Raw genomic sequence first — 17,532 nt, forward strand, 5'->3', positions numbered from 1 at the left:
AGATAAAGAGAGGAACAGAGATGGAAGAATAATAAAAACGACTTTTTCGTTCGCTTTTTCTAATTTCTCTATCGATTAGTCAACACGCCATTATTCTATGAATTCTTATAATGCGTACGTGCTGAATATCACGACATTTTCGTTTACGATCATTCCAAACAACGAGAAGACTGGTTTTGCTTACGTAAATTTCGCGATACTTATTTCGTCTTGTTCGTGCTATCATCTATAATTATAGTTCTTCGAAAACTAGTTATCGCCTTACACGGTTTCGATAGAGATTAAGAACGAAGTATGTTAGATGTTGTGCTACTTGTTTATACTCTCCTAATATCTTAACGCAGTTCATGCGATATAAACAACGATGTAAATCGTAAATGATCCTCGTCGATCTCACGCGATCGATTCTCTCGAAGTGGAAGTTTTCTTCTGTCGAGTAACTTTGCTTATTCCTCGATTTCTTTTTCTCATCTCGATCACGTTTCTTTCGTCGATCTTAAGAGATTGTATTATTATAATTGTAAGGAGCAAGATCGTTCCGTTTAAACTCGATCCGGATCTGGCCAACTTGGAATTTATTAAGATAAGTAAATCGATGAAGGACAGTTCGATAGTTTGTTAAATTGTACGATCCAAGGACTCGTAAGTCGTGCTTGAATCATACGAAACATTAGTAGATACGCCTCTTTTTTTTTCTTTTCATCGTTACACGAATTGCATATATAACGTTTTTAATAAACATGTGAATCATGCGTTTATAAAAAGAAGTTTATATGTGCGATATACTTAAATGGATAGAAACGATAATCGTATTTATCTTGTACTCGCTCGCGAGAAAAGATCCATTATAGAGTTTTTTACCGAAAGGAGACGGTATTGAAATCTTTTTTTCTCCAAGCGAAAGAAGAAATTCGCGGATGAGACTACGACGCGAGTAAGTACTTACTTACATGCATATCCAGCTTATCCGTTACGTCGAACGATATGATAGCGGCTTACGATCTACGCAGTGGGAGAAGAGACTGAAAGTATAATATCGTTTTATAATCTTTAGAATTATTCTGTGACGTAACGTAATATAATATTGAAATTTTCGTTCGATCGTAAGCGTGTTGAACAAAAATAGATAATGAACGGAAATAGTTGATAAAGGAAATTTTTCCGGTCGAACCGGAGATTATCATGGTTATCTCGTCTTCTTATCGGTAGCAAAGTTCCCATGAAACGCATTCCGTGTTTGTTATATTTACAAAAAAAAAAAAAAAATACGTAAGCATTTGTATAACCACTCGATCGAGTCTTCAAAATCGTTAATCGCCGTTTTACGTTCCTTAATCGATCGCTCCCGTTCTTTCCGAGAAATTCTCTTCTAGTTCTCAGGCGTGGCGGAAACATTGAACCGAACAACGACGCTGGATATAATCGAATCGATCGCTTTCTTTCTTTCTTTCTTTCTTTCTTAACGACGGCATTCCTTCGTATATCGATGGCGCCGCGTCATACTGTGAGTAATGCAAACTTAATTAGAGATTGTAACGAACCTCGAATTCTTCGCAAGATCATTTAGAGTAGATTTTACGATACGTTTTTATCGTACGTATATGTAGTCTATTTCGTTACATCTTTCAGATTTAACATCTTTTAAAAATACGGAATATTTTATAAAATTTTCACGGTAATTATTAAAATAGATTATTTCGTTACGTCTTTCAGATTGATATTCCCTTTTAGTTCGTAATATTTGATAAAATTTTCACAATAATCATTAATACAGTCTCAATTGAATTCGAAACAATCGATATTAATTTCGACGATCGCAATTTGTTTCGGATACGTCTGGTAACGCAATCGGTATTGTGATCGGACTTAAAACGACAAACATATCTGAGATGAAAAACTTTGTGCTACGCGTCAGCTTCGATACGCCTTCCGATACGCCGCTACCGCCGACAGAGAAACGACACGAAATACGTATTAGATTACATTGCATAACTTTATCGGCGGAACATAAAGCTGTTACGAAACACGAGACTTCCCAATTCTTTTTCTCTTTTCCTCTTCCTCTTTCTTTGTTTTTCTTTCTTTCTTTCTTTCTTTCTTTCTCGAAGTGGCATAAAACTGAGAAAGTCGTACTTACGTGTACAATAAAAATAGCACCTGGAACCATCTTAAACTTTGATCCGAGATAACAAAAATTTTCTTCGAAATGTATAGTACATTTTATTTGAACAACTATTTTCTTTATACATAGCTGGTCAATCTATACTTGCAAATATTACTTCCGCAATACCTGTTTAATGAATATTATTAATAAGCGTTTGTTTTGTAACCTTTTAAGAAATATTTCAGATATGTGATATGGACAATTATTTAAATCGTTATTATTTAGATAGTACACTATCATATTTTCGTCTATTCTATTAAGAAACTCAGGCCAGTGTAAGATATATATATATATAAGAGAAGGGTCACCAAAGTTTTACGATCCAATCGATAAATTTCAAGGAACTTGGAGCGATAGGAAAAAGCGCGTGCGAACTTTCGAAGCATATTACGTGACGTATCGGCCGCAAATCGTCCACTGCCATCATCCACACCCTCTTTTTCCCTCTCTTTCCTTTTTCTATCATGAAAGTACAATATGCGTGCACACACGAAACTCGTCGTTGATGAATAACAGAATCGAAAATTGAGATTTATAGGGCGATTGAGTAGATACATACATACGCGTAGTCGGCGACGAATTCGATTCGTTCGTCACAAAGGATCTTGCTGTTTATCGAAACGTGTAAATATTGTACGAGAGGGATAGTGGAAGACAGAGGGGAGGGAGTGAACGTTACGGCATAAAACGGGGGAGAAAAATTTTTGTGCCCCTGTACGGATTTTCTCTCTCTTTCTTTTTCCAATAGGCACCGAAGGTTGCGAAGAAATTGCATAACGGAAGAAGGGAACGCGAAATCAGGGCACCCGAAAAGAGACAGGGAGGGGAGAGAGAGAGAGAGAGAGAGAGAGGAAGGATAATCCATCGTCCTCGAGAGGACTCCCCATGAAAAAGTTGTTTTGATCGGCTCGGGTTTCTAGGACGGTGACCGTGAATGAGGCTTTAGCCGGTATATAATGGCCACGGTTGGAAGAGAAAAGGATAGAAAAAGGAGAATAGAGAAGAAGAAGAAGGAGAGAAGAGAGGAAGGCAGGGAGGGTTTAGGTACGGGAGAACCAGATGTCGCTGAAAAGGAACACGGTCCATCCCGTTTCGCGCTTAAGGAGCACCGCTGCTCGATTAAAAAATCCGCATTCTGTAGGGAGTCGAGGGAAGGTTGGGTGGCTGAGAGAAGGTAACGTAATATAATAATAAAAAGGGAAGCAGTATACTTACATGCGAGCGTACAAAGTTGGATTCCTCGTAGTTTTCTCTTTTAAAATAGCATATACGCACGATAATATGATCTTGGAAACATTTATCATCTGCTCGTTCTATCGAAAACGAGGAGGGTTATAAATTAGCGATGAAAATCGATTCTAAAGTGAATCACTATTCGGTACGAACACGATAGTCCTATCGCAAGATCTTGCGCGTATCAAATTCTCGAAGGGAATAACGTAAATAGACGCATGCGAGGAACAAAGAAACGAGCTCTTATCGTTCGTTGAAATTTTTATTTCGCACGCTAGACGCGAGGGTGTAAAAGTATCGTGAAGATGGATGGGAGAGCGAGCTAGCTAATGATGCTCGCTAACCGAAATGCATATATTGAAAAATCGCATAGAACATACTTTTGTATGTACCAGTTCCGTTCAAGATCGAGAAATGTAGATAGGAGACGATGTGCGAGTTACTGCAAGGGAGACAAAGAGAGTCGATAGAGAAGGAGAACAGTGGCGCTACCGCGGCAGCACAAGGTATATAATGATACGACGAGGTAGGCTGGAAGTAAGGGTTGGGGGAGCTTTGAAGGTTGGGGACACAGGATTGACCGTGGGACGCAGAAAGCGGGGGTGTAGGTCTAGGTTCAGGGCCGTCATTGCCCGGATGGGCGTGCACTTTCGGTTTCAGGCTGCGCATGCTCGTTGCACTCTCTCTCCCTACTACCTCCTTCTCTCTCGCTCCCAAGTCTGGGGGTTAGATGCGTTCACGAAGATTCTACCCACGTAAAATCCACTACCACCGGTACGAGCAGCACCCTCGGCACGCTCGCTACCCTAGTACCTCGTCAGGATCGAAAATTACAGGGCGTCACTCGTAGATAAAGAGAGAGAAGGGGTGGTCCTTTTTCGATGTACCGACGCCAAAAACTCCCGCCTCGCCCCACGAATTTTTATCAGGTCCCTATCAAGTATCGTTGCACTCTCGACGCCAGTGAACGTGCCCCTTTAGGATCGAGAGCTCGTTCGAACAAGCCTCGCTGTTTTACCCGGACAACTGCTGCTTTTCCGATCGATTGCTAGACCGTGGAAAGAGTAACTCGCTTCGTCTCTTCTTTTTATAGTCTCGTTGAATTTCCCTGGACGTGACGAACGAATCTTTGCTCTCGAAATACTTGTGAAATTTCTCTTTTTCGTCCTCGAGAAATCTAATTAATATCTTTCCTTTAGAAGGATGAAAAGATTTTCTATCCGTGATTGTATAGCGAAAACGAGAAAGATAGAGAATAAAGACCGCAGTGGAACGTAGGAAGGAAAGAATTGATATAGGACTCTACGACCACGCCCGCGAAATGCGAACTCGAGCGAAGGGCAGTCCACGCTATATTCATCCATTTCGAAATACGGCTCGAGTTACGCAACGAACGACCATTTTTTTGGACGTTCTCCATCGTTTCGCCTTCGTATTATAAATTATTGTTATACCTCCCGCATAAATATCCCGTGCCTATCTCGTTGTAATCGTATTTTTTTTCTCCTCGTTGATCGTAGAAATAGTTGAAGCGAGCAATCCGCTATTCGCTCGAAAGAAAAAAGACAGATAGATAGAAGAGAGAGGGGGGAGGGGGAGAGAGAGAGAGAGAGAGAGAGAGAGTAAATAAAGAACGTAGTTATTTTCGAAAATTTATCTCGAAGGAAATAGTTTGCGTTCTTTTTTCGAATACGTAAAACGTTTTCTCGAAGAACTACAATTCCGATGTAAGAATTTTACGACGGATCATTTCCTTTTAAAGAATATCGAAGAAGGACGAGAAGTAAAGGTACGAGTCGAGTGCAACGACTTTGTTGAGAAACGCCAAAGAAATATTGCGAGAGCGATAAAAATTGGAAGATACGAGCTATTTCCAACTTCTTTACGTTTTATCGAACAAATTAGCGATATTCGAGAACGTAAACGCACATTCAACGATTATCTCTTATCGCTAATTTAAAGATTACACATTCCATTACCCTCGTAAATCGTTAATTTTGTCGAACATTTTACGAGCTAATATTCTCTCATAAGGTTTATAATTACGTTCCACGTCCGAATGCAAAAACATTGTTTATGTTGTTTACGTGAAAAAAGATGGAGATAAGAATAGAAATCGTAAGACGTTCTCCGAAGACGATCCACGAATTGCCGTCGCGATTTCGATTAGATCGCGACTAGACACGGCTTAGAGCCACCGCTACGCGTCGAGCTATTCATAGCATGCCAACGTGCAATTGCATAAAGCTAGTGGATACGTTGACCCTAACGTGTTACGTAAGTCGCGTCTAGTGCCAGCTATCAGAGGAACGATAACACTGCCGCTCGATGGTTGGTCCCGCGGTTGTATATCTATGAATACGTTCGCCTCTAGATCGTATTATTCGCAATCTCCTCGTGCTCTATCCTCCTGGTAACTTTCGAAAGAGACATATTTCGCTCGCGCATACGCTTTTCTCAAAACCTTGTGTTCTACTCCTGACTCTCCTCTTCGTTTTTTCTAAATTCATAATTATCGAAAATCGATTCTATCTACGGATTTCGCTGAATAGTATCATGCTTATTATCGTTGGAGGAAATTCGACGATTATCGTGATATTTTGTCGATAATAGTGGAATAAGGATAATGTTCTTAGAAAGAAAAAGAGAGGAAAAATGCGAAAATAGTCGCCGATCCTTTCACATGGAACGAGAATCGTAATCGGCTCTCCCACGTATCGTTTTCTTTCGCGATTAGATATCGTGAATCGCTCGGCGACTGTTCCTAGTCACTAGCGCCGATTAGATAGGACAGTAATTGCGGAACAATGACCGCTCGTCGGCCGTTAGCACCGCCGGATTGCATCGCTTCGAGAGGTTCGTTGTTACAAAATGCATACTGTATGCGAATCGGCATCTCTATTGTTGCTACTCATCGCAAGCCAGTCTAGCAGGTGGCTATTAATTAATAGAGCACGCGATTGGAGATGGTATCGAGTGTCTAGAGAATAGAATGGTTTCGAATGGTTGCAAATGAACGGGAGAATAACGTTTCTTTACGTTTGTAGAGTCGTTGGAACGAGGATAGTTACGGAAATTAATAATTTTTTTTTTACTTCGATCGCAAATTTTCTCAGTAATTTTCTCTTTCTTAGATATCAATAGTAATAACGTTTAATAATCGTTTCGATTGTTTTTGTAATTCGCTGAGAACGTTCGTTTGGGTTGCATTTCATGAGCCTGACGTTCGTGCTGTGCAATTAGATGTCGTTATCTAATTACCACCGACGAAGTTTCCGAGTTAGGAAGTTAACGCGTTATTCTCGAAAGAATTCAAGCCAACGTTGACGTCGAACATTTTCATCGTCTTTCCGTCGTCGTCGACATTGTCGACGGGTACAGTAGGAAATACGTTTTCAGGTGGAAAGACAGACGTAATATCCGATATCGAGGAGAGAGAGAGAGAGAGAGAGAGAGAGAGAGAGAGAGAGAGAGAGAGAGAGAGAGAGAGAGAGAGAGAGAGCTCTCGATACTCTCCCGGTAGAGGTACGTTGCTAATAAATCGAGGAACGAAGTAGACAAGAGTGCTAGGTAGGTAGGTTGGTAGGTAAGCACGTACATATATGTACGTTCTTGGATACGTGTACTTACGTACGTATGTAATATGTACATACATATGTACGTAACAGTCGTTACGTTAATGACCGGTCGAAGCGAGAGAGTAGGTAACCGAGCTTTCGAACGGTAACGGGAATTATATGGCTTTGTGTGAGTACGTACGTGTACATGTGTGTGCGAGACGATATGTAACGACGGCGGTTGCGGCTAAGTATAATCTCGCGTCACGAACACGCACCGTCGTTCGAAAGAAACCTTATATCCATTCGTGCACCCTGAAATTTGAGTTCCACGCGAACCGCGAGTGCCTTTTTTCTCTCCTTTTTTTTTTTTTTTTCTTTACCTTTAACTTCGTTGTCGAAACGAAAATCTCGATAATTACCCGAGTTCGAAAATATCGCTTGAAAATATTATAATCGATTTTCGTTTTGTTGCGAAAGTATGATTTGCGAGGAATACGTCGTATTTTTACAAATATAGACGTACCAATGTCTGATATTCCTTTCCAAGAATAGCAGTAACGAAATCCATGAGTCACGAAAGAGGTAAAAACAGGGAATCGTGACGAGTACTTATCGTTCGTCTCACTATGAATTAATGAAAAAGGGAATTCCATAGAATCGTGGAAGGGAGAGCGAGAATTCGTGCAACGATTCGTGTTATGCTTGGGACATCGAGCGAAGAAAATTCCTGAGAATAATCGGGAATGTTTGTCGCTAGGAAGCCAACAATTTGGCTACTTATCGAGTCCCCTCGTGGTATCGATCCTACAAAGTTTCGATCTCTACTTTTTTTCGTCGAAGAAAGACACGATACGATTTTTATCGTTTCTATGAATATGTCTTTCCTAGCATCGAAGATCAATCGCACATTCTATTTTGTTCGTCTCGTGAGAACGTGTAATTACGAGAGGTAATTAATTAAAAAAGTTTCTTAAACGAATGACTCGTTTTTCTGCGATACGTGATAGATTCCGAGAAAGCTACGATCGCTGCCACTTAATCATAGGCTTCGAAGTTTGTTTTGGTTTTTAAAACTGGGCCGATGGGTCGTTGGCCTCGGACGAACCGTATCTCCCCACCAATTCGACTCTGCAGGTCGGAGTTACTGCGAACCTATATGCCGAGTGGGCTATACTAGAAGCCGATCGTTTACGGTGCGTCACGCACACAATCTCCACGTGCCCGTGCCTATCCTCATGTTCGCCTTTTGGCTGAAACAGGGACGCCGACACTTCTTTGAGACGATAGCGATCTCTTGCCGTTATTTCGAAAGCCTGCTCCACACTCTTTTCTCGACAACTTTTATTTTACCCTAGATCGATTCGTTTTGTCGAATAAAACAATGCAATTATTTTCAGAAGATTTTCTAATTCGAAAATAACACACGTAAATACGAGACGTTAAAAAACGTATTCGGATATCGTGCATAACGATGGGATCGGAACAATTTCGAGTGGTTTCAAAGATTATTCGAAACTTAATATTGTTGACATATGCTTCGATGCTTAATAAATCTCGAGTCTTTCGTCGTTCGAGCGACATTGGACTCGCGTAATGGAATCTGAGACATTTTGAGTCGCTTCGAATCTGTATCGTAAGTTTTGACATAATTCCAAGTTTACGATTATTCGAAAGTCTTGACAACTCGAGTTTTTTGTCACTTTCGTTGTAATAGCGACAAAGGTTTCATTTGCGATATATCGAATCTTATACCGCTAAATTTTTATTGCGTGTTTATTAACGAGGTTTTATTCGAAATGGTATGTTTTAATATTCCTCCTTTGGTACTGATTGTTTTTGTCTTGGAAAAAATTATTTCGTAGGGCACCGATGTGGTAGGACAGGACAAATATTTTTTTTCTATATAAATGTAACAATCAAATTTTGCAGGCTACTACAAAAGACTGCGAGTAACGTCACGTATAATTAATATATTCGTTAGGATTAATTAAACAGCAAAGTAAGCGTACTTAACTTTTAGTGATCATTTATATATATCATTATATTGTAATAAAAATCCGATATAAATTTCATCCTTAAAATGAAACCTCTTTATTTTCTACTTTTTTTTTTTCATTTTCTCATATTGACATTCGACATGAATTGCAAGCTATAAAAACGAATAACGTAAATAAGTGTATTTATAATAATTCGAACTTTACGGACTGCCTTTAATATTTTATGTCAATGATATTCTTTGAACAAAAGTAATCAAAAAGGTTGTGAGATATTAAATATTCATCAAGGTTCTAAAACTTATCGAAACTCTTAAGACTCAAATCTATGACGATCAAGACTTTCAAGAATATTAAGCTTCGAATCGTGTTCGTAATTACGATACAGATTCGAAGCGATTCGTAGTGTCTCAGTATGAGTCCATTGTCGAGAGAACAATAAAAGTGACAAGACTGGAGAACTTATCAACTCTCAAGATTTCTTATGTTTCGAATCAAGTTTGAAATGATTCGAATTTGTCATTAAAACAAATGGAACAAATTCAAAGTATACCGAAATGCTTCAGATTCTATTATTTTATTTATGCACTAAACAATACAGTTATTGCTTTACGCTATAGATAAAAATGATGTAATATTTTGATAATTCTTATATAAGATAGAGATAGAGATAGAGATAGAGATAGATAGAGGGAGAAAGAGAGAGAGAGAGAGACAGAGAGAGAGAGAGAGAGAGAGAGAGAGAGAGAGAGAAAGAGAGAGAGACAGAGAGAAAGAAAGAGAGAGAGAGAGAAGCAAAGAGAAAGCGAACACGTTATATAATATTAAATCAATGAGAGAGTTTTTATCCTTTCAAGCAGATCGCACGCGTTCCTTTATTTTGTTTATCGTATAGCCTTCGGCTTAGAGGAACCAGTCGATAGAAACTTGCTAATCGTATTAACGACTGTGCGGAGTGCAGCGAACCGAGTTGGTACGTCCTTCGAAAATGTTTTCGAGGGTCGCCTTACAATTAGCGTGAAAAGGGACTTCGATTCTCTACTATCTCGTCGAGTAAACCGGTGTGAAACATGCCAAGCCATCCTCGATTCCTCTTCTTTCTTTCTCTTTGTGCTCCCTTTTTTGACAATGACGTCATCAAAGCGAGAATGTAAATAACGGTTAGGCCCACCTACCAAGCGACTCCTCTTCTTATATCATTCGCTGTCTTAATACGGTCTCTGAATAAGAGATGCACACGTGGCCACCGAGTTTTCGAGTTTGATCGTTGGCCTTGTCGACGAAAAGAAAAGAGACAGAAAGAAATATAGCAGTCAACTTGTTATCGTCCGAATTGATTCGAACTTCCGATCCACTCGAATATTTCGTTATTTCATTATTAACATTCTCTTCTTTCTTCAAAAGCCAGCTTGTTGTACAGAAGATTATGGAATCCAGTTCAAGCTCCATGAAAACCAGTCATTGGCATTGAATCGAAGCCAAGGTCTAGTTTCATCGCTCGAACTCGATTCGAATTTTGCAGTTTTTTTTTTTTATTATATCATATCGTCGATGAGAAGCAAACCGACGAAGAATAATTACAATAATATGTTTCGTTGAAATTTTACTAACCCTCTGCGATTGAAAGTCACATAAAGTCATTCAAACTCGTTTACATATCATTAAACTTACAAAAGATCAATGTATATATATATATATATATATATATATATATAAATTGCTCAAAGAAACTCTATCTCTATCCATCTCTATTGACTTAAAGTTCATTTAACGAACGCTTGCCATTATCGAAGATAAATTTTGGCTGTATCGTACCGACATATTCTCGACATATGCCTCAGTACGAGGCATCGTTTTTATTACCAGTCGTCGTAAATACTTGTTTTCTGATTGGCTTTTAAACGTTTCTTCTCTTCGATCTCGCGTCTGCTCCTGCAAACCGATGAAGTTTCACGTGCGAGCCATTTTATTTAGTTTTTTTGTTTTCCTTTTAATCTTTTTTTTTATGCTAGAATTCTTTTGATTTATATAAGATGAATATTAACAAATGTTCGTTCATGCATTCATTTTATTTATCTCGAATTACATATATTACTCACTTTTTCTGTCTTAACGTTGTAACGATATCATATTATTTAAAATATGTTCCATTTTCGTGACGAGAAGGAAGCACCGTTAAGACGAGGAAAGGAGACAATAATTGATGGGACTGCTTCGTGTTTTCGACATGAAAAGGCAAGGAATATAGTGAATCGATGGGGAGCCAGAATATCGGCGAGGTGAGGTAAAATCAAACCGATATTCTCCAATGCGAATTTTTATATTAAAGAGACGAGGAGAACCGCAAAGGAAGACTACATATAATAGAGGTGCACATAGAATCAAAAATGTTTGATTCTGTTTGCAGAGACAAACGCGGTCGAGGGCATTCGGCTGACCTCGACAATTGTCGGTTTGATACTTTTCAATATTCTGTACAACAGTAAGAGCCAGATCCAAATATAATGGCCACCATTTCTTTATGGTCACCGTCAATGTCTCATTCAAGTGATATACCCAACATGTCCAATATATTGGACGTGATAGAAAACTGATCCATTGTCGGATAAAAATTAAAAAATATTTTCAATATTTAAAATATTTTAAAAAATGGTAAATTCATTAAAATCTTAATGTATAAAGTAAAATTAGCTGTTAAATTGTTTTTTTTTTTTTTATAATAGTGACTAAATCTTTAATTTAAAATTACTTTTGGTAACAATTAAGCGTTTTTCAATATTGTCTGGAATAAAATTGTTCCATTGAAATATTATTTTCGAACGCTTCAAAAGCTAGAATTCAGTCAAATGTTGCAAGGCATTTCTTAAATTCCTAATATTTATTAATGTATAAACAGTTAAACTCTCATTTTCTTGCCCATCTCTATTAATAGGATGGACTGATTTGTTTCTTAAATGATTTGAATCTCCTACATAATATTTAATTAAAGTATTTTCCCGTTGTTTTCCGCTAAACTATAAATATCTACCGCACCGTTATGCTAGCCTCATAAGTCTTCTCGTTATTCTCTTCGCTTCTCGTCTATATTTTGCTTTACTATATCTTCTACTCTGTTGTCATATCGAAGGAAAAAAAAGGGAAAAAATCGGATGGTAGCGGGAGAAAGTAGTGGCAATAGTTGTTAAGGTTAGGTTGGATTAGAGACGCGACGACGTATCATAAGGCATAACTCATGTCACATGACATAAGTGACGTAGATCTAGAGTAGCAGTGGGGGGTAATGTGACGTCATGTATTCTCTCATGAGGAAATTCTCCTAGCAACCGTGATCCCGTATTAACAATAAGAAGGTGTCTCCAGATTAATGTCGTTGTGACGCCAGTGACGAGTAAGATCTTAAAGCAATAATGTCCAATCTTTTTGATTGCCTGGACTACACTGACGATGAGTGAAGAGAAATTTTTTTGGACCTCGTACAAAAAATAAAACACACAATATTGTAAAATTTTTCTTTTTTTCTTTTTTTTAGTTTTTAGTCACACTTTATCTTCACGACAATACATTTGGCATGCTTTCATGTATAAAGTGCCGCCGCTCTATACGTGGCTTTAACCGTATCATCATGCGGCGTCATTCTCATTCGATTGACTTCTGTTATTGATGTTTTTTTATCCAAAAGCGATTACATTTCGGTTGCTGTACTCTACGATCACCGATAACTTATCGCAGAAAACTTCCGGTGGACCGTATTACCCGTTCCACAGCAACCCTGCCTTAAAGCGTAAACGTAATTCGCGAACATTCCAAATTTGTCCGTTCCGTGTGCGAGCGAGAAAGAAAAAGACTAAGAGAGAAAGAGAAAGAGGTTGTACTCGAAGCGGTATCGATCCAGCAACGATGTTTTCCTTCTATGGCGAAGTTTTACGTAACGAAACGAATTACGAAAAATAAAAGAGTTTCAAATAATTGATACTTTAAACATGATTCGCGTTCTTTTTTTTTTTCGTATACAGTCTCGAACACTTGAAATGATATCGAGTCACGAAGAAAATTGTTTAACCTTTTGGACAATTTCGTTGTTTAAATATTAAATTTTATCTTAATTCTCTCGATCGTTTGAAGTTCAATGTTTCTACTTCATCCCACGTTATAAGGAGAACATCGATAAATAAGAATATCTAATATCTCTGTTTGACTTGTTTCTGAGAAGAAGACCCTTCACCGTCGATATGTCGTACAAACACTATAATTTCGTTAAGAGTAACGTTCTTATCTCACGGGTGTCGTAGTCCCGGACGTGACGTCACACCGACTTCAACATTCGAGCGAGGCATTCGAGATCCCGTCGGCCGTCATTAAAGGGAATCTTTATTAGAACTCGGAGGGACGAAGAAACGGCCTTATATCTTTTTTCTCATACGTTCGACCCATCGTGCCCATGGTGTACCCATTTGGCACGCTCAAACATTGTGCGGATCCACGCACAATTCGTCAAATATTAGGAAATCCTGGCGACATGTGTCTCCTGTATCTTCTTCTCATGCCACCGTATCTTGTTGAAACAGAAGGCGTTTACTTTTTCGGTAAATTCTCTTCTCTAATCTTTTTCCTAGAAACGATAGATCTCTTTCCCCTGTGCTTTACGAGATTAGAACCATACACGAGAATAGACAGTTATCCTGAAAATAGTTAACAGCAAAACTATCATGGTTTCTGTATTAAAAGTAGATGAGAAATAAATGTTTTTTAATTTTCTAATATCGAGATGTAACAAGAACTTTACCGAATCACATTTTTATGAGTAAGTTGAATTGTAGAATTTACGTTATCATCAGAAAATTAAACCGATTAGAAAGGATTAAAAAGATGTCAGTCGTACGATCTAGTGAGAGAAAGAGGAGAGAGAAAAAGATATATATATATATATATATATATATATATATATATATATCGTCGTTACACGCCATTGGAAAGAATCGGACGAACCAGCTCACATTTTAACATCTTCCCCTCTGATCGTTTGGACAGATCGGACGGGAGGAAAGAGGAGGGTTCTCCTCTCATTCTCTTCTTTCGAGTTTCTCCCATTTCAAACCACTGCAGTTTAGTTGCAGGCCGTTCGATCGCTTTCTTCCTTCCTTCCCTTTTTCTCTCTCTCTCTCTCTCTCTCTCTCTGTTTCTCTCTCTGTCTTTCTCTCTCACTCATTCACTCACTCACTCTCATTCACTTTCACATACACATACACTCCTTTTCCCTTCTCTCTTTGTGTAATTGGTTGCATCGACGAGACGCAGTACGGTTTTGACCTTCGCCATGTCCTTCCTGTCGTGTCCGCACCCACCCATGAGCACCGATTATATCAAATACAGTGAAGCTCACTGCTTTCGATGCGCAAATACGCCCTTTGATATCGACTCTCCTATGCGTTCTGATGTATCTTCCTCTCACCCTTTCTCTATCTCTCTCACTCTTTCAATTTAATTTCATTTTCATCTTCCGTTTCAATTAAATTTATCTTCTAAAATATATTTGAGACTTAATTGGAATTTCTCTCATTGTCTTTGTTCTCTCATATTTTCGATCGAAGAGCGGCTTGAATTGTAAGCCGGTGGAAAAAAGGAGGTGGAACTAGAGGCTGTTAAAACGTATGGTTAAATATATGACTCACAATTCTCCTTAAGGTCACCATCGTGTAAATGCTTACTGCTTCGATGGTACCTTCTCTTTTCGTTCAAAGTGGATTTGCTCGATGGATTGTTAATCGAGTTTTAATATGATGTGCGAGAAATAATCGTAATATGAAATAAAAATAATTGTATAATGGTATCGTACCATGCTATCAATCTATTTTGATCGATTATATACTTTTTACCGATGGCCTATAATTATTCGCCTATAACATATTCGTTCCATATGAATTAACGAAGCTCTGTTCGTTAAATTGCGTAGAGAAATGCAAGGACGTCGCGCTAATCGAATGCAGCAACACTTGGCAAATGAGGCAAACGATTCGTAAGGAGGTTGAAAAATAAATTGAGCTCGCACGTATTTATCAACGACGATGATTGATCAACTCAGCTTTTCGTTTTATTTTTCTCACGTTGATCAATGCCACGATTGGTCGATCAGAAAAAACGGTCGATTAGATAATGTTTATGTCCACGGATAATAATTACGACAACACGGAGGTGAAAACAGGAGATGCGTACGTTGAATATTTTTTTTTATGTGTCACGCGAACTTAGCCATTAATTTATTCTATTATTTAATCGATTTAATTTAACACGATTAGTGGGTTGTAGATTGAACAGCTGTAGATTAATCACGAGTTCTTTTCGAAGTTCGTGTCTTTTTAAGCAAAGAGAGAGGAAGGAAAAAGTGGGACAGAGAGAGAGAGAGAGAGAGAGAAAAGAATTTGGATGAGTCTTCTTTTTTTCAGTCTTTTTTTCTATCTCCTCTGCAAAAATATTTCTTTTCGTAATTCACTTTCGCACTTCGCGCAAACACAGATTTTATATATTATTGGCAATTTCGTGTTATTTATAATCGCTTCGAAACGGAAGAACAAAGATAAGAAAAGAAGGCGAATATACATATCTGTGAACATACAATATGTGAACATAATATTTAAGAGGAAAAATTAAAAAGTTTTTTTGGGTTGGATGTATCGAATCTTTAACAAGTAACTTCTCCAGCAACTAACTTTAAGGTCGATTCACACATTTTTCCGTTCCAATTTTCCGGCCGTAGTGATTTTAACATTATTGTATATAATTTTAAATGTACACATTCGCACATTTTCTTTCAGTCTCAATTTAGTCGGGGATCCGTCATATACAACTCTAATATGAATTACGAAGACGGAGAAGAAACCAAATTGAGATGTTTGAATCGATCTTTCAGCGTATCATAACTCGAGCCAAGAGTTAGATAATCTTTATCGTCTTATTTTAAACTTATCTTTGGGATATCAGCGATGCATCGACGATCATCGTGACCAAAATTCTCCATCGACGATAACTCGTTCAAACTTTCAAAAAGAAAGCAATGAATTAGTTATGAATACAAAAAAAAAATATAAATCGAGATTAATAAAATGGTCGTTGCAAAAGATAGATAAATTTGTAAAATAATGTGATGGTAATGATGAAAATAAAATAAGAACGAAAGGAACGATCGTATGGGGAAAATGATTTTTTATTGAAGAAAATCAATCGGTATCCGCACTTGTTGGTTGATCACAATTCCACGCACAGTTCTTCGATGAATATCACATTGCGAGAACGGTGGAACAAAGTGAGTTTCGACCGTCGTTGAAATGTTCGCAAGGTAAAAGATGAAGATCGCAACGGAGGAGTTGAGCGAATCACAGATGGCTGCCGGAGACCCACTGGCCCAGTTCCGCCTGGATTCGCTTCATCCCCCTTGCATTGCTGCACCCTGCTGCATCTTCAGTGACGTCATCAGCCACCGCCCACGCCAGTAGAGGCAACCCCTACCGCAGTGCTTGCACTCCCCACCTTCGTTCTCCTTTCTCTCTACCTATCTAACTCTCTCTCTCTCTCTCTCCCCCCCTCGCTTTCCTTCTTTCTCACTGCGTTTCCTTCCTCGAGTCACCGAAAGAGAGAATGCACTTCTGCCAACCACCCTTGAGTCCTCCGTTATCCCTATAACGTCTCTCTTTTTCTTTCCCTTTTTCGACCTCCTACTTCTGTCTTCATTCAATTCATAGTGGCTTCTTTCAGTTTCATAGTGGCTTTTTGAGAGCTCTAACCTTCTCGACATTTTAGAGAACGATGACTATTAAGCTTTCATTATTTTTGCTCCCTATTTATCTCTGTGTTTATTTCATTCTTTTTTATAAAAGTATTCCTTATTAGATTTCCATCTTTCTAATTTCATCATTGTGAAAAATATTGCCTTTTCTTTTCTAATCATTAATTTTATGATATCTTCATGCTGATAATAGTTATTATCACTTTGGAAGTTGTCTTCGAATAAAAAAGCTCTTCAATAGAGCATCGAACGATTAAGCCTGACTGATAAAGTGTAGCTGAAGCTTCGCTCTTTCGTGGCGCGATGGCAGCAGCTGGCGGTAAATCGATTGGAAGTTAGCTTTAGTAATTCTTAGAACAGGTAATCTGTTTTTAAACTAACTGTTTGAGTGAACTTTTTAAAATATATGATATTTTATGTTTTCAAGAATTTCAAACCTTTTTAAACAAGAAGAGCAAGTGAATATTCCCTGGTTTCATTTTCCCTGGCTCCTGCACGATGTACGTGTTCGCCATTTTGGCACACCCAAGTATAATCAACTAGGAATCGCAAGTTCTTTGAAAATATTTATACATATATTCATAATTAAACGCACTCGGCCCATTCTCACACTCCTGTCACGTAAAATCGAGCGAAAACGTACAATTTTCTAATTTTCAAAGCCCTTAACGAGTCACCGGACGTCAGGAACTTTCCGCGAGGTCACGGGAATGGAAGAAGAGTGGGGGAGTAGGAAAAGTGAGGGAAAAGGGATGTCGAACTGCGCTTGTCATGACGTAATGCGTCAAGCTCGTATAAGCACGA

General features: G+C 38.4%; 1 long non-coding RNA gene across 1 annotated transcript; it reads right to left on the bottom strand.

The window, feature by feature from the left end:
* Positions 1 to 16,131: 16,131 nt before the first annotated feature.
* Positions 16,132 to 17,446, bottom strand: LOC122637939. Its single transcript, XR_006329320.1, has 2 exons — positions 17,166 to 17,446; positions 16,132 to 17,041 (listed from the first exon to the last, which is right to left on the bottom strand). It is a non-coding gene; the product is annotated as an uncharacterized LOC122637939 (long non-coding RNA).
* Positions 17,447 to 17,532: the final 86 nt, after the last annotated feature.

Source organism: Vespula pensylvanica, chromosome 2, assembly GCF_014466175.1.
Source record: "Vespula pensylvanica isolate Volc-1 chromosome 2, ASM1446617v1, whole genome shotgun sequence".
Taxonomy (NCBI): Eukaryota; Metazoa; Arthropoda; class Insecta; order Hymenoptera; family Vespidae; genus Vespula; species Vespula pensylvanica.